The sequence below is a fragment of the Sminthopsis crassicaudata genome, chromosome 1, assembly GCF_048593235.1.
Source record: "Sminthopsis crassicaudata isolate SCR6 chromosome 1, ASM4859323v1, whole genome shotgun sequence".
Taxonomy (NCBI): domain Eukaryota; kingdom Metazoa; phylum Chordata; class Mammalia; order Dasyuromorphia; family Dasyuridae; genus Sminthopsis; species Sminthopsis crassicaudata.
Genome location: NC_133617.1, coordinates 708,374,354 through 708,393,619, shown reverse-complemented (window position 1 = coordinate 708,393,619; position 19,266 = coordinate 708,374,354). Strand labels below are relative to the sequence as shown.

The window sequence follows — 19,266 nt, the reverse complement described above, 5'->3', positions numbered from 1 at the left end:
TAAAATCATTAGAATTCCCCACTTTCCTCAGGAAATATATGTAATATTTCCATCTTTACTGATTTGTTCTCTGAAACATATTTTTCATAAGTCCACAGATTTAGACTCATATGGGATCTTAGAGGTTATCTCATTATTTTTAAGATGAAGACACTGAGTTTCAGATCAGTTAAGTTACTTGCTTAGGGTCACCAGCTAATAAGAATATGAGGCATAATCAAACCCAAAACTTCCTGATCCTGAATCTAGTGCTCTATCCATCATTTAATTGATACATATATGCTAAGGGTCAATTTGCTCACTCAGTCCTATATATTATATATATATTATATTATATTATATTATATTATATTATATTATATTATATTATATTATATTATATTATATTATATTATATTATATTATATTATATTATATTATATTATATTATATTATATTATATTATATTGCCTTTTTTTCTTCATTCTCCTCTTATAGTATTTCAGGTATTCTCTGGAAGTCAAATAGGTAGGAGATACTAGCTTTCTGTCTTGAGAGTGCAAGTTCAAATCCTTAAGCTATTCATGGCTATTTTTTACAATGACTATATCCAAGAAGAGAAATAAGTGGTTGTACCATCTTGATATTTCCAATAGTCTCCTGGACTGTTCTGACATTGTGAGTTTGGTAATCATGTTTCTTTGGGTCTGATCTAAGCTTTGAATTTTTGTTTCTGGAGATTTTACATTAATATTTCTAGCTCTGACCTCCAAATGCTCTTTAGACTAATTGCTATAGCCTTGGTATCTTCATCCTTGCCATATGATTATTCATATATATATAAAAATATATATACACTTTATATGTATGAATTCACACATATATAGACTTGACCTCCTGCTATTTCCTTCCAGTATGACCTCATTTAAGCTCAGCCAATATCTTTTGCTCCTTTTGAAATAATTAAGATCTTTTCTGCAACTGATTGAATTCCCTGATATAGTTAATAAATTGGTTTGATTGGATATTCTCATCAGAGAAAGTTATAAGGACTAGAGCATCTTGTTACTTAAATTCCTTTGGGTGGGATAATTAATTAAAACGGTCCATCAGTCCCATAAATATATGGTATCTCTTTGTCAGAAGTAGGGTGGTATAATGGTAGACCTGGGAACTAGAAAGACCTGGGCAGTTTATGCCTCTGAAACATACATCTGTGATCCTGGACAAATTTCTTAATATCTCAGCAACTCAGGAGAAGGCACCAGATAACATTGGAAGAACTATTTCTTCCTTAGTTGATTCCTATACCTACACAATCTCAGGTATGATAAAGAAAAAAATTCAACCTTAAAGAACTTTGTGAATATGTACTGTTTTTGTCTTCTTTCTGGAAAAGACCTTAGGGTTTTGTTTTTTGTTTGTTTTTGTATTTGTTACAACAGAAAGTAGCCAGAATTTTGAATTACAAGCCATGGATTTAAGTACTGACTCTAATACTTTTTATCTGTGAGACTTTAAGAAATTTTCTTAATATCTCTGAATAATACAGGCATATCTAGATGTGCCATTTTATGCTCAGAAGTGAAATTGGCTTATGTCCCCCAACTCATCTTCAGAGTAACTCTTTTTCTCTCCCAGCTAAGAAATGATTTCTTTTTTCCCACATGTGCATGAACTGTTATAAAAGCTTCCAAAAATACAGATCTTCCAAAATGAGAAGCAACACTTAGGTAGCCAGAGAGATATATAATTCTTAATCTATGAATGAGTTTGCCTTGTGTTTGGAGCTTGAATCTACTCTATTCATCAATTATAAATCAAAGTTACCTCATTTCAGAGGTACCCAGAATCATCCTTGAAGACTGTTAATCAGATGCACTTTCTCACTCATACTCACTTTCTAATGTTCTGCTCTCCAGAGCCACTTCTTTGAAATTGTACCTTAATGCCCAACTCTCACTTACACTCACACTCATACACTCACCATGACATTCAGTCCCTACTCCAAACATTTAGCATCTGGTGCACACTGATCTTCATTCACTCAATGAGTTTTAAATGTATGATATATTATGTACTATGGAAACTGATCTCAAACAACTACATCATTATGAGATTAGCGATTCCTTTAAAAATCAAATATAAGATTTTTTGTGTACTACAAAGGAGACAGGGGAAGAACTTGTGGTTATAGTTGCATAGGAGACATCTAGGTAAAGACACTACCTTGTCCTATATATATCAGCACTTTTTTTTTTCCATTTCTACAATTAGCCTAAAAGTCTTGCAAAGGGAAACTCAAGGAGATAAGATTTGAACTCTGATTTTACTTGAATCCAGATGTACTCTTCATCCACTATACCATGTATCCTATCATCCTAAATATAATATAAATGAGTTTTTTTATGGAGTCTACACCATGCAATGTATTTCCTCATTAATTAAAAGGGAGACAATGTCAGGAAAGTTATAGGTTCCCAAGAAAGACAGAAAGTTAGTGACAGAGCCAAAATGAAAGCTCTCCCTCTATTAAGCCTGAAGCATGACAGTGCACCTTCCATGCTAGAAGCAAAGACTTATTTTAACAAAGATGTAAAAGTAAAAAAAAAATTGAGTCTGGAAAAAATGAGCAAACAACAGGAAAAAAAATTCTGATCATAATAAGTTACAGGGTGATAAGAAAAATCAAAACATATACTCAAAAGAAGATAACAAAGTAAAAGATTTTGCACCCAAGTATGTGCTGTGATACAGGAGCCACCTGCCACTGGCTGCTGGAAGTCTAATTGAGACCTGTAGAATGGATCTCTTCATGTGAGCGGATGATGATGATACAAGAAAACTGAGAGGCCATTGCTTTCTCTGACCTCTGGACTGAGAGGCAGTTGAATTATCTTACCTCTTTTCTCTTCCCTCTTGCCTCCAATTCACTTCATTCCTAATCCACAAGGAACATCTGCATAAGTAAAGGCTGCTTTGCAACTCTTTTAAGTGTTATGATTCACAGCTATGGAGGCTCTTGGAGAATTTATCTGACCTTTCACTTAGGCATGGTCCTTAACAAGTAGGAACTCTGGAAGAGTTCAAAAAACATTTTTTTTGAAAATTAATAAAAGAGGTAGAGGGTAAAATGAAAAGAGAAATGAGAGCAATGTGAGAAAATAATGAAAAGCCAAATTTGTAAAAGTAAGAGCCACCCCCAAATGATCAAAAGATATGGACAGTTTCAGATGAAGTAATTAAAGATATCTAAAGCCATATGGGGGGAAAAAAGGCTTTACCTTGCTGTTTTTTTTTTCTCTTTAAATAATAGCTTTTTTTAATTTCAAAATAAATGAAAAAATATAGTCTTCAAAATTCATCCTTGCAAAACCTTGTGTTCCAAATTTTTCTCCCTTCCCCCCACTCCTTTCCCTAGACAGCAAGTAATTCAATATATAATTCACTATTAATATGAACAATGAAAATTAAAACAATTCTGAAGTACTACTTCATACCTATTTATTGATTAATAGAACAGAAAAGGAAAATGATAAATAATGAAAGGGATGTGGAGACAATAATACATTAATACATTGTTAATGGAGTTGTGAACCAATTCAACCATTCTGTAAATTTGGAATTATGCTCAAAGGGCTATTAAATCATGTATATCCTTGACCTAGCTGCTAGGTCTGTATACCAGAAGAGAAAAAAAAGTCAAAAGGACCTTTATGTTCAAAAAAATATTTATAGCAGTTCTTTTCTGAGAACAAAGAATTGAAAATTGCATGGATGTCCATCATTTAAGGAATGGCTGAGCACATTGTGGTGTGTGATTATGATGGAATGCTAGTGTGTTATAAGAAATGATGAGTTGGATGGTCTCAGAAAAAATCTGGAAAGACTTCCTTGAGCTGATCAAAAGTGAAATGTACTGTGTACAAAATAACAGCAATACTGTAAAATGAACAGTTTTGAATTACCTAGCTATGTTCAGCAATACAATGATCTAAGACAACACTCAGGGATTTATAATGAAAAATACTGTCCATCCCCAGAGAAAAACCTCGTGGTTTCTGCATGCAGACTAAAACATTTTTTAACTTTATTTTTCCTAAAGTTTATTTTTTTTTGGGCAGGGGGGATTTATGTTTTCTTTCAAAACATAAATATGGAAATATTTGCATGATTACATATGTATAACCTATACAAATTGTTTGCCTTCTCAATGAGGGAAGTAGAGAAGAAAAGGGAGGAAAAAGAGAATTTTAAAAATGAATGTTAAGAATCATTTTTACATTTTATTGTGGAAAAATAAACTACTTATTTTTTTTAAAAGCACAAAGACCTGCTTTGCCCACATACCAAAGAGAAACATAGATTTTCTGTTTGGTTCACCTTATGTTGAATGTAGGAACCTATTTTAAGCTGGACCAAAGACTAATTCATGTCTAAGTTTGAAATATTTTATTGATTTTTTTCACCACAATCCCTTCACAGTAACTGTATCCTCTCCAATAAAACTATTCCTGAACTGGAGTGACCAAATAATATGTCAGTGACATCTGGCAGTTATGTAGCGTTCTGTATCCATAGCCTACCATTTTTCTACCAAAAGGGAAAAAAAATGAATCTTTCATTTTTCTTCCTTTGGAAATAAGATTTCTCCCTGAATTTAATGTCACTTCTTATGCTTTTAATATCATCTTTATTTACGTTGTTATAATCATGACTATATTGTTAGCCTATGACTTCTTCCATCTGGTAGTCCTAAAGATATAGATTACAACCCATCTAGAACTTCTCATACTTTGTCTTTCTTATTCATGTTATCCTATGAATCTTTCATGTGGTTTACTCAGTATGGGTTGGGGGGGAAGTAGGTCATTCACCAATTTTATAATTTTGTTTTTCTGTGAGTATTGATTGAAAACAAATTTCTCTGAGGCTCTGCAATTTCTATAGTAAGAGACTACAATGTAATGTAACCAAATGCCTGAGTTGGGTTCCTCTGCCTTAAATTCTGTGGTTGTAGTATTTATTCATCTAAAATTTAAAATGTCAGAAAGATACTGCTTGCACTGAATAATTGAATATGCTGAAGTTAAAGAATTAAAGGATTGAATGCTACTCAAATATCTATACAAAAGGGAAAAGAAAAATAAATATTCTATTTGAAATTTCTCATTGTGTATAAAGTGAACCCAAGGAAAAGAGGCCGAGAAATATGATTTATAGCAATAGCAAGAGCTTGGCACTTGACACTATAAAGTGCCAAAATTGGGTGTCAATCAATTTAATGGTGCATGGATAGCTAGAGAAACAGTTCAAAAATAAAAAGTGCTGCAATGACGTAATCCTGCATTTAGGGAGACATAATACAGTGTATTGTTTCTAACAACAACAAAATAATTTTATCATGAGGACAGATAGAGAGAAGAAACATTTTGACTCCTGGCTTTGGGATGTGATCTACTCTTACTATGGAGAGGATATAGTCATCTGTTATACATCTTTTAAAATCTGCTTGAAAAAAGTTCTGAACTTGCTGAAAGAGCATTACAAGTACAAAGGGAATAGAGGCTGAAAAGAAGTTGATACCAGCCACTGCAGTCCCCAGATACATAAAAAAAGAAAATAACAATGCAGTACTATGTAAAACATTAATACTTTGATGGATTTACAATCTCATCCGAACAGGTAATCTTTCTGAAAATGCAGATAGAAACCATCTCATTTCTATCCATCTTGTGTAAATCTTGTCCAGATCATTCCACAAATTCTCCATGGGGAAGTGGGGCCATCCAACATACTACAAGTCTTTCTCTAGAGTTTCTGAGATAGCATGGATAGCAAAAGAGAATACTAGTCCATTAATTATATTTTTGTCTTGCTACATAACACACACACAGACATCATATATTTCTCTGAATAGATCTATTCTTATGCTAACCCATTTCTTCTTAAATGATTCTATAAGCCTTTAAATTTTCTTGAATATGGCACCATGGTAACTGTGACCATTTTATATTTTTATATTACAATAGAAAGTAGGTGTCTGTAGTCTGATTGTACGGCCAAATTATCTTCTTGGACTAAAAGTAGAAGAGCGCTGTTTCATGTCAGTATAGCAATATGAAGAAATAGAAGAGCTGATAGGGAATTAGGGAGCCCCAGGGAGAACAACATCAATATTAATCAGATACATCTAGTTCCTTTGACATCACCTGCCCACTATGTGTTCAGCTAAACTTCCATTTTCTATCTCTTTCTTTCTCTCTTTCATCTTTCTCTGTGTCTGTGTCTCTGTCTTTGTGTCTATGTGTGATTCTCTGTCTTTCTCTGTCTCTCTGTGTCTCTTCCTGTCTCCCTGTCTCTGTCTCTTTCCTTCCCTTCCTTTTCTCTCTGTCTCTCTGTCTCTCTGTCTCTCGTCTCCTCTCCTCTCCTCTCTTCTCCTCCCTCCCTCCCTCCCTCCCTCCCTCCCTCCCTCCCTCCCTCTCTCTCTCTCTCTCTCTCTCTCTCTCTCTCTCTCTCTCTCTCTCTCTCTCTCTCTCTCTCTCTCTCTCTCTTCCCTCTTTGGCCCCAAGTCTCTTTTTCACACAAAGAGACACATACACACTTTGCTCAAACTCCATGCCATGTTACTGAACATCCCCCATACCTAGTTTTACTTTATTTTTTCCTTTTTCTTTCTCATGAAATCCATTTTCCTTCCTGATGGCTTCAGTCAGTAATCCCCTTCCTTTTAAACTATCTAGTCTTTAAACACCTTGTCTTTATTTTATTCACTCTTCGTATGTATTTTATATATAGCAACATATTTTCTTCTCTATTTAAAAAAATTTTAAATCTCCTCAAACACCCACCTCGAAAAATTACTTGTAAAAAATGTGATCAAGCAAAACAAATTCTCTCACTAGCTATGTATCTATATCCATCTACCTACTTACTTCTGTTTGTATTTATACATACATATATATACATATATATCATATATATAGTGTAATGTTCATATATATATATGTATATGATAGACAGGTGATGGATTTAGGACATGCAATGAGATTCTATATTGACAGAAATATTTATAGTGGCTCTCTAGGTGGGTAAAAAATCCTGGAAACAAAGTAGTTGCTCACCATTTGAGGAACAGCTCAATGTATTGTGATACATGTATGTCATTGAATGTCATTGAGTGTATTGTATGAAATGAAGAAATTAGAGACATGGAAATTCATATGAACAGATACAGCATGAAAAAATCATAATCAGAATAAAATTATTTAGGAAATTGGAATTTCTGGGGAAGAGCCCACAATATTTGAAAATTTTAATAAATTGAAAAATAATTAAATGAATAGAACCAAGAGTTCAGCAACTTTGAAAATTATGCAAAATTATGATCATCCAAGATTTCCCAGAACTGAGGAGAAAGAATGCTTTTCTATATCTGAAAAGCATGTGTTACACTCCCTTTGTTTCCACTTTTTTCATTATTCTCTTAAGATATTTTTAAACTTATTTTGCCTTTTTATGAATTTTGATTTTTTTCTAGATCTGTTAAAGAATCCCATGTTAGTTTGATTGGAATGATATTGCATAAGAAAATTAATTTACATAATATTATTTTACTATATTGACTATAGTCCAATGAAATGCTATTGTGCTATAAGAAATGATGAGCAAGGTGCTCTCAGAAATATCTGGAAAGACTTCCATGAACTGTTGTGAAGTGAAATGTACTGTGTATAAACTAATAGCAATATTGTAAGATGATCAACTGTGAATGACACAACTATTTTCAGCAGTACAATGATCCAAGACAACTTTGGAGCATTTATGATGAAAAATGCTTTTTATCCCCAGAGAAAGAAGTGATGGTTCTAAATGAAGATTGAAGGATATTTTTTAAAAAACCTTATTTTTCTTGAAGGTTTTTCTTTCTTAGCTTGTGGTTTTGTTTTGTTTTTCACAGTATTACTATTGTGGAAATATTTAGCATAACTATACATGCATAACCTATATGGAATTACTTGTACTCCCCTCAAGTACAGTAAAGAAGGAAAGGAATATAGAACTTAAAATTTTAAAAGCAAACATTAAAAATTATTTTTGCATGTAACTGGCATAAAAAAGTACTAAATAAAAATAAACCATGTTGACCGTGCTCCCCATGAGCAATTTATACTTTTACAATTACTTAAGTATCTCAATTAGTTGTTTTTTTAGTTTATTTCTTTTGGTCTTGTATGTTCATTGATGGTTAGACTCCCCAAATTTTATAAATATTTGATTGATTTCAAATTAGATTTTTGTTTCTTTTTTTTTTCCTGTTGGTTTTCAGTAACATAATTTAGATGTACTGATGACTTAATATATATTTATTCTATATATTCTACATTCTATAAATTTTCTGAAATTATTATTTGTTTTTTTTTTTGCTGACTCTCTAGGGTCTTTAAATTACTTGAGCAATTCATCTCTAATAAGTGTTCAATTTATATCATTTTTACCTTTGCTTATTTTTCTCAAATTCTTTTCTTAGAAACCTTCAATACAATTTATAAATATAACCAAGTTATATGTTTTGTGATGTGTTTTTTTTAAATTTGTTGATAATATTTTATTTAAATTTTTGTATCAATGTTTTTTAGAGATATTAGTCTATATTTTGAGTTTTTTGCATGTAACTTTCCCTGGTTTGTGTTAGAATTATACCTGTGTCATAGAAGCAAACCGATTATATCCCATTTTCTGTTGCTACATACATTGCAAATAGCTTTAGTAAAATTTAGAGGAATTGTTTTCAAATATTTGATAGAATTCACTTTTGAATCCATATGATCCATATGATGTGTGTGTGTGTATGTGTGTGTGTGTGTATGTGTGTATATTTCTTAAGCAATGAATGATCCCATTTCTTTGAAAGTCAATAAGGGGCTTATTTAATTTCTTCCTCTGAAATTCACTTTTCTCTTTCAATTCAATAATTGCAAGAGTTCATTCACATCTAATTTTTCTAACATCCTATTCAGACCTGTAACATCTTCTTGTTATTGTTAGATTTATCAAGAGCCTAAAAGTGGATTTTGAAAGTTAAGTAGTACAATAGATAGAACACTATGCTTGGATTCAGAAGGACTCATTTCCTCAGTTCATATGTAGTCTCAGCCAAATACTAGTTTTGTAATCATGGGCTAGTTAGTTAACCCTGTTGGTTGGCCTCAGTTCCTCACCTGTAAAATTAGCTGGAGAAAGAAGGGGTAAACCACTCTAGTATATTTTCCAATAAAATCCTAAAATAATGCCATAAATAGTTGGACTTGACTGAAATGACATAACAACAACAATACGTGAAGTAAGGTTCAACAGCATTCCAGTTTTACTATCTTTTATTGTAATTAATTTAATTATTTCTCCTCGTAAGAAAATATAATGCAAAACTATGTCATTTGGTGCATCTGTAGTTTTAAATCATTCTTTATCTATATTACTTTTTATTAAAAATTCTCTTTCTCTTTTAATATTTTTTTTACTGTTGACATATCCAAAATCACATTTGTTGCTCCTCATTTTTATGTTCAGCTGATCCCCCCCAAAATTACTCCATCCCCCTAAGCATTGCATGAGTTTTTTTTTTTAATTTTTCAAGAGTGTTTTTTTTATAAAGAACATATTAGTGGATTTGCAAAATTATTCTGCTTACTTCATTTCTATGGATGATTCAAATCTTTCATATTCTCAGTTATGGTAAGAAATTGTTTATTTTCTTTTATCTTATTCTCTTAAAATATAAACAAATTCTTTTCTTCTCTGTGTTCTCCACTGACTAAATTTCACCATCTTTTCTTCCTTCTTTCCTTCCTTCCTTTTTTTTGAATGTGCATAAATACAAATATATATATACATATGCATGTATATATAATTGTATACTACATAGAGTTGTAAATGTATATACATACGTATGCATGTATAGATATAGACACACAATAATATTTAATCACCCCAAAATTCTTGAATTTCCCAGGGACACAGATCTAGATATTCTCTGAGACCAAACTTGAATTCTTGTCTTCCTAAAATTGTCAGAAAGGACTGAACTATGTTATATGATATGGTATATATTAGTGTAGAAGTGTTTTAAAAAGACAAAAGGATTCGAGAAGAAGGAAAAGAATGAAAGAGAAACAGTGAAAGAGATAGGGAAATAAAGACAGATAAAGATAAAAATAGACTGAGATAGATTCAGAGTCATGGAGGTACAGGGACTGCCAGGCAAGGAAAAGGAAAAGAAGGGAAATGTTTTGTATATTTCTTTTTTTAATAAATGATACAGACAAGTGACTTTAATGGCCCAATGCTAGACTTTGATTTTTATTATTCATTGATACATTTGCTGGAGCTGGTCCTTTGTGGAGCACAGCAGTGCATTGTTATTCTATTGCTGCTATAATTTGCTTTTTAGGGTCATTTATGAGGTGTGATTTCAGACCCACATCCCCCATATAAATGAATGAATGTCAATCATAAACTTTTTTTTTTCTTAATCTCTTACTTTTGCTCTTTAGCTTTCAAAACCTAAAGTGGCAATTTGTTTGTTTGTTTTTTTTTTTTTTTTACTTAATAATTTTTTATTATATATATATTTTTTATAATATTATCCCTTGTATTCATTTTTCCAAATTATACCCCCCTCCCTCTATTTCCTCCCCCCAATGACAGGCAATCCCATACATTTTACATGTGTTACAATATAGTCTAGATACAATACATGTGTGTGAATATCATTTTCTTGTTGCACAATAAACATTAGATTCCGAAGGTACATGCAACCTGGGCAGACAGATATTAGTGCTAACAATTTACATTCACTTCCCAGTGTTTCTTCTCTGGGTGTAGCTACCTCTGTCCATCATTGATCAACTGGAAGTGAGTTGGTTTTTCTTTATGTTGAAGATTTCCACTTCCATCAGAATACATCCTCATACAGTATTGTTGTTGAAGTGTACAGTGATCTTCTGGTTCTGCTCATTTCACTCAGCATCAGTTGATGTAAGTCTCTCTGTATTCCTCCTGCTGGTCATTTCTTACAGAGCAATAATATTCCATAACCTTCATATACCATAATTTACCCAACCATTCTCCAACTGATGGACATCCATTCAACTTCCAGTTTCTAGCTACAACAAAAAGAGCTGCCACAAACATTTTGGCACATATATGTTTCTTTCCGCTCTTTAGTATTTCTTTGGGATATAAGCCCAGTAGTAGCGCTGCTGGGTCAAAGGGTATGCACATTTTGATAACTTTTTGGGCATAATTCCAGATTGCTCTCCAGAATGGCTGGATTCTTTCGCAACTCCACCAGCAATGTATTAGTGTCCCAGTTTCCCCACATCCCCTCCAACATTCATCATTATTTGTTCCTGTCATCTTATAAAGTGGCAATTTGTAAGAGAGGTATTATAATAGAATGGAATCGCCATCTAGGCAGAGTCTGTCTCATTTCTGTGTTTGTGTTCTCAACAGGTGATAGTATCTGGCCTTTAAGGGGTACTTAATAAATAGGTGTTGATCAATGGAGTGACTTGGGAATAATCATTTTTATTTCTTTTTCTCTGCTCTTGGTTTTTGAATAATGAATCATGTATGTATATTTCATCTGTTTTTCTTGTCTCAAAAAATATTTCCCTATGTGTATATAAATTGGGAAAGGTACCAAATGGATCACAAATACTGAATAGTGATGAGGCTATAGGATGCACAATCATGCTCCTCTCAGCTCAATCCTAACTGAGCAAAAATTGTGCCTGCAAGTTAATTTGGAAAAGCAGTTGGTTTTTATGATATACATCTACTTTCTCTCTTATCTTCTAGACACCATGTAGAGGCCATCTGATACATATTGATATCAAGTAGTTATATGATTCTTCTTTCTTTATTCTGTAGAATTATCTGAATAAGTTAATTCCCTTTCAGGTCTATTCTCAAGGTATTAATAGATGTTGAAATTGAAGAATCCAAATTCTTTATTCCTTTGGAATCCTTTTACTGAATATTGTTAACTTGGTAATTCATTTCATGTTCTTTTAAAAGGGTGCCCCTGAGTTCATCATCTTAGGGCAATGGAGACATGAGGCACGAATCCACATGATTCAAAATAAAATTCTTTTTTCTCTCAATCATCTGAACATTTCAGACAGTTTTTAAATGGAAATTATTTGGAAATCTATTCCATCTCTCTACTAGCATTTGTTCTATATCTCTCTTTTCTTGGTTAAACTACTTGAGAAAGCCACTTGTTTTCCATTTGCTCTTTTCTTATTCTCATTTAAATCTGCAATCTGGTTTTGAGTTTCATCATTTTTTTTTTTGAAATTGCTTTCTGCAAAGTCTATGTTCTTTAATTGGCCAAATCTAATGACCACTTCTTGTTCCTCACACTTTGTGACCTTTCTGCAGCCTTTGCTACTATTAATCACATTCTTCCCCTGGATACTCTCTCCTTTGTAGGTTTTTCTAACACTTATCTCTTCCAGTTCTCCTATATATTAGACTACTTTTTCTTAATTTATTTTATTCCAGTTTTGTCCCACAACTGTAACTGCCCCATAAGTCTTTATTCTAAATCCTCTTTTTGTTCCCATTTGTTCTATCTTGCTTTTTGATCCCACTAGCTCCCATGATTTAATTATGATTTATTTGCATATAATTCCTAGATATGAGTGAGATTGGAATTCAATGAGAAGGTTAGATTTATATAGATGATCTACACAAACATATACAAATGTGTATATGCAGATATATTTGCATATATTATATTTACAAATATGTTCAGCCCTAACCCTTTTATTGAACTCCAATCTCATATCATCAACAGTCATTTAGGTATCTTGAACTACCTCAGAGGCATCTTATGCTGAACACCTCTAAAAGAGAATTTATTATCTCTCTCCAAACTTTTTCTTCTTGTAGAACTTTACTACTACTTTTATAGTTACAATTATCTAGTCATCTGGGCTTGAAATCACCATTGTCCCCTATCATAATGCATCCACAAATCCAATCTGTTGCCAAGAGTTTTCATTTTGATAGTCATAATTTTTGAATATAGTTCCTTCTCACCACTCGCACAACAACCACTTTGATGCAGGTTCTTACTATTTCTTATCTAGACTTTTGAAGTAGGTTAAACATCAGTCTCCCTTTTCTAAGCCTCTATTCTTTTCTATTGCCCATGTGACTGCCATAGTAATTTTCCTGCAGTTCAGGACTATTTCACCCTTTCCCCTGACCATCTCCATTGACTCCCTATAGCTAAGACTCTCAAATTCTTCCAAGATTATTTCCTTGAATCACAGAATTTTAGAGAAGGAGGTATCAAGCATTATCTAGTCCAATTGGATTACCAACTATGGCAGATAGGGACACAACCCCTGAGGTTGTTGTGCCACAGTTCCCTTTTATTGTTCTATTTCAGTTTCCCTAATTCTCCTGACTCAGTTTCCCTAAATTATTCTGCCTCAGTTTCTAATTTTAATGCTCAATCCTGCAACCCCACCCTTTCCTCTTACTCATCAGAATGTTTGATGGGATAAAGATCTTATATCTTAGACATTATTAAACTATCAGGTGCCTCTCCCTCTCCAATGCCTCCCCCCATTATGCCATCTCCATCCCAGGTACCTCCCCCTATTATGTCATCATTCTTGTTACCCTATAAAAGAATTTTTGTATCCCACATTTCTTGCTGGATTCTTAGAGACGATAGTGTCATTCAGTCCTGGGACCAAACCATGGATCCATTTGGATCCAGTAAATCTCTCCCATTCAAATAAAATATTAAAAACTCTCTAATCTCTTTCTTGCCTCAGTTTCTCCAGCATTACAAATTTAACTTGAATCAGAAATTTATTGGGAAATGTTTAATGTGATAAATAAAAAAATAACATAGATAATGTTAATTTGTAATTAATTAATATGTAGCCCATGCGGATCCCATTTGAGTCTAATACTACTGGCCCTCTAATCCATACCTGAACACAAATCTGCCCAACCACATATTTGACAAGTGGCTATCCAGTTTTTGTCTGAAGACTTCCAGTGAGTAAGATCCTATAACTTACCAAATCTGACCATTTCACTTTTTGACAGCTCTGATTGCTTTTATTTTTGTTTTGTTTTGTTTACAAGCCTAAATTTGTCTTTCCATATATTCTATCAATTGATCTTAGTTTTTTCTAGTGGATCCATATGTAACAGCCCTTCAGATATTTAAAAATAACTTGTTTCCTTATATAAATTCCCTTCCTCCCACAAAGATTTCTCTTCTCTAAGAAAAAACAACCCCACTTCTGTGTATTATAAAGCACTTAGCACAGTATCTGGAAGATTGTTGCTACTTGACAAAACTTTATTCCTTTCCCTTCTCCTAGACTCTTCAATGTGTCCTCACATGATATGATCTTGAGATCATTTGCCATCTCTGTTGGACTTCTCTGAATTAGTTCAATTTATCTATCTCAGCACAAAATTGTGGGTCCCAGAAACAAACAATAATCCACATGCAATTTGGCAAAGTCAGAGCATAATAGGATTATTTCCTGAATATGGCAGTACTGACTGACATAGTTATTCTTTTCCTGGCCATATTATACTGTTGACTCTTTGTGAACTTCCAGTGCTTAAATACCCTCAAATTGTTTTTTTTTTTTAATTTATAAGAATTACTTTCTATCCTCTCTCCCCTCCCACTGCGAGCTAATGAAATTAGTCTATCCCTGTGCAGAGCTTCAAACAGGGTGCCATACCTAAGGAACATTTAACTCTAAACAATTGGTACTTTCCCAGTTCTTCTTCCAAACATCTGATTACTTTTTTTTAAATTTCCTTTGGCCAGAGCTGGTGCTTTTTTATCTCTTAGAAAGTGAAACTTTGCTTTATATTTATATGGAGAACTGACATGTCCAAAACAGCTTCTTATGCATTATCTTACTTAATCTTCACAATATTCCTTTGAAGGAAGCAAAGATGTGCTATAATTATTCTACCTATGATCTGCCACAAGTTATTTAAATCCTATAGACCTCATTTTCCTTCTCTGTAAAATAAAGATTTGATATTAGATGGTCTCTGGGACTCCCTCCAATGGTAAATCTTGTTTTTTATATAGCTTTTTATTTACAAGATATATGCATGGGTAATTTTTCAGCATTGACAATTGCAAAACCTTTTGTTCCAACTTTTCTCTTCCTTCCTCCTACCCCTTCCCCCAGATGGCAGGTTGACCAATACATGTTAAATATATTAAAGTATAAGTTAAATACAATATATGTATACATGTCCAAACAGTTATTTTGCTGGACAAAAAGAATCAGACTTTGAAATAGTGTACAATTAGCCTGTGAAGGAAATCAGAAATGCAGACAGACAAAAATAGTATGTAGTGTCTATGTAGTGGTTGTCTATGTAGTGGTTCATAGTCATCTCCCAGATTTCTTTCCCTGGGTGTAGCTGGTTCAGTTCATTACTGCTCTATTGGAATTGATTTGGTTTGTCTCATTGTTGAAGACGGCCATCAGAATTGATCATCATATAGTATTGTTGTTGAAGTATATAATGATCTTCTGGTCCTACACTCAGTTCATGTAAGTCTCTCCAGGCTTTTCTGAAATCATCCTGCTGGTCATTTCTTAAACAACAATAATATTATATAACATTCATATACCACAATTTATTTAGCCATTCTCCAATTGATGGACATCCATGTAGTTTCTAGTTTCTAGCCACTACAAAAAAGGGCTGCCACAAACATTCTTGCACATACAGGTCCCTTTCCCTCCTTTAAGATCTCTTCGGTATATAAGCCCAGTTGTAACATGCCTGGATCAAGGCTGGATCAAAGGATATGCACAGTTTAATAAATTTTTGAGCATAGTTCCAAAGTGCTCTCCACCAATTCCACCAACCATATATCAATGTCCCTGTTTTCACACATTCCCTCCAACATTCTAGCCAATTTGATAGGTGTGTAGCTGTATCTCAGAGTTGTCTTAATTTGCATTTCTTTGATTAATAATGACTTGGGAGCATCTTTTCATATGACTAGAAATAGTTTGAATTTCTTCATCTGAGAATTCTCTGTTCATATCTTTTGACCATTTATTAATCCAATGGTAAATCTAATTGTTGATGAGTTGTTTCAGTCATGTCCAATTCTTCACGACCCCATTTGGGGTTTTCTTGGTAGAAATACTGGAGTGGTTTGCCATTGCCTTCTCCTGCTCATTTTATATAGGATGAAACTGTGACAAACAGGAGTAAGTGACTTGCCCAGAGTCACATAGCTAGTAAGTGTCTAAGCTGGTTTTGAACTCAGGAAGATGAGTCTCCTGACTTCAAGCCTGGCACGCTATGCATATATGCATAGGGCACCATCTAACTGCTCTATGTAAATCTATGAATATATACAATTATTTCCCATTAAATAGATGAATAAAATAACAATAAAATCTAAGGTCACAAATAAAATAAACAGTAAGGTTCAGCAAAATTAACTCATCCAAAGTGAGTCACATAATCAGCAAGTAAAACCAATGGAGTTTGTCCATGGACCACATTTTCTGCAGAGAACCTGGGTTCAAATAATATTTCTGATACACGTGACCTTGAATAATGTCTCTGGATCTTAAATTCTCTTCCTCTAAAAAGAGAAGTAAGGAGTACATGGTCCTTTCTACCTTGAAATCTATCACCTTACCCTGCAGTGCTTCCCATGTCATACCCCACCCCATGTACCGATGCAACCTTTTCCCACCAATGCTTAAATATATGATGGGATAAGTTAGATCCCATGAGTTCTCAGCTTCATTCTGTTACATGCAATTTTTTTCATTCTCCATCTTTCTAAACCAATGAAGCTAAACAAGAAAGTCAGACTCTATAAGCCACAGCTTTGTAAGACATGGACATTTAAATTTGGCATCTGGAGCGCAGCAGTCAAAAAAGGAGCAACTCCTTCTATCTCTGCTGGCAGGGGAATGGAAAATGAGTCCTTGTGGGCCTGTTTATGATTAGGCTGTGAGCCTTGGTGCTTAGCCTCTGCAGGTGGGAATCTTCCCTAATCTGACCCCAATTTCCTTTTCAGTGTTCAAAGCCTCCTGCTACTTGGTAACCCTTTGAGATAGAATTTTTCAAACCCATTCCCTGCATAAACAGAATGTTTGTTTTGACATTGGCAGAAGAGTGTTTGGGGGTTTAAATCCAAGTGTGTCCACAACTAACTCTCATAAACAGGTGAAAATCTCTTTTTTATATGTTTATTGTTACATTTGAGTTCCAAACTATTTCTTTCCCTCCCTTCCACTAGAGAAGGCCAAGATTTGACACACATGTATGTGTATATATATATATATATATATATATATATATATATATATATATATATATATATAAAACTATACAATGAATGGCTCCATCTATCAATTCATTCCTGGAGGTAGCACACTTCCTCCATAGGTCCTTTTTTGTTGAATATTTGCATAACTCAGAATAGCTTAAGCATTCACAATCACATTTACTCTTTGAACAACATTGTTGTTATGGTACACACACACACACACACACACACACACACACACACACAAGTCCTTAAAAGGGTTCATCTTAATACCATGGATTTGTTCCTTTGTTTCTCAATATTCTAAATAATAAACAAGTTCTGTTCTCAGTGTAAAAATAAAATAAAAATCCATTTTGTCAATGCAAAGAACAAACTTCACATTTATTGTTCTAGTTACTTTCCCTGCCCCCTTCAAATGGGTTGACTTTATGTTGAGTGCAGCAGATTTTCAGAGCATCATGGTAAGGCTGGAACTGTCAGATTTCATCTCTAATTTCTTAATAGCACCTCTTACTGTCTTACTATATTTCTTGGCAAAAGATATGTCTTCTCATTCATTGTCAAATGTTTTCCAGGATTTTTAGCACCATGGAAATTAGGTTGCATTTCTTTCTTTCCTATTTGTTTGTTCATGGGGAAGAATATGTGTCTAGAGTCATAAAGATAACTGAAGGTAAATATGATCATGGAACTGAGAATTTCTCAAAAAAAAATACAAAGTTGGAATTATGGTGGCAAAACAGGCTTGGGGACAATGTGCTAGGACCCTTTTTTCACAAAGCTTTGTAAGGCTATGACAAGAAATATTTGCACAGGGCAAGTGACATCAATTTAGGGGTAGAGGTAGACAAGTTGGGTAGGGGAGGAGCCCGTCCCAGCCATTATCAAATGCCTCCATTTAACTAAATATTATTGTGCACTAAGTATTAAACTCCATTATTTCTATATTGTTGAAACTGCCTAACGCCATCTAGGTGGTATGATGCTTAGAGACCTGAATCTAGATCCAAAAATACTGAAGTTCAATTCCAGCCTCAGATACTTCCCACACTATGCATTACTCCATACGCCTAGACTCCCTTTTATTACCCATGCTTAAATATATAATGGGATAATTTAGCTCCTTTCAGCTGCATCCTGTTATAGATAACTTTTCAGTCTTCATCTTCATAAACCAGTGAAACAATTAAATGAGTCACTTCAAATTATTGCCTCAGTTTCTTCAACTGAATAATGGAAATAATAACACCTACCTCCAAAAGTTATGAGGATAATACAAAATAACATTTGGAAAGTGCTTTGCTAATCCTTAAAAGTTATATAAGTATTATTGTGTTATTGTGGTTTAACTGCTGCTAGAACCCCCTCCCCCCCAAAAAAAGGTGCCCTGAAAAAAAGTTCTGCTCATTTCTTTCTTGTAGTGGTTCTAAGACTTTGAATCTTAATGTCTTTTTTTCCATGCTTGCATAGAATTTGAGTCAAAAAGCTGTTCCTAGGGCACATCTCATATTGCTTAAATCAGATGTGTTTTGTGATTCTTGTCCAAAACTCTAAAATTGCTAGTTATAGATTAAATAAAAAAGGCTTCTTAAAATATAAATTTGTATTGAGATGAATGAATATAGGGGGAAAACTGCTAACTTTTTTTATTATGTTCCAGATACCGTGTTGAGTACTACATATAAAAATACATAACATATATTCATAATGTATGTCTTCACAATGTAACTCTACAATTCTTATACAGAATATGTGAATACCTATTCACTCTCCGAGTTGGTTCACTCAACCCAACCTTCCTTTTCCAGTGCTAAGAAAGTACTTTGCACATAGGTGGCATTGTATAAATGTTTATTGATTGTTTGATTTATGCTAGCTTAGATTTCATTGATCTAGCCAGG

The 19,266-nt window shown here is 33.5% G+C and overlaps 1 protein-coding gene across 2 annotated transcripts in view; it reads left to right on the top strand.

Moving 5' to 3' along the window:
* Positions 1-19,266, top strand: part of GRM7 (glutamate metabotropic receptor 7) — a 1,106,888-nt gene that overhangs the window by 924,466 nt on the left and 163,156 nt on the right. The gene's annotated exons all lie outside the window — the stretch shown is intronic.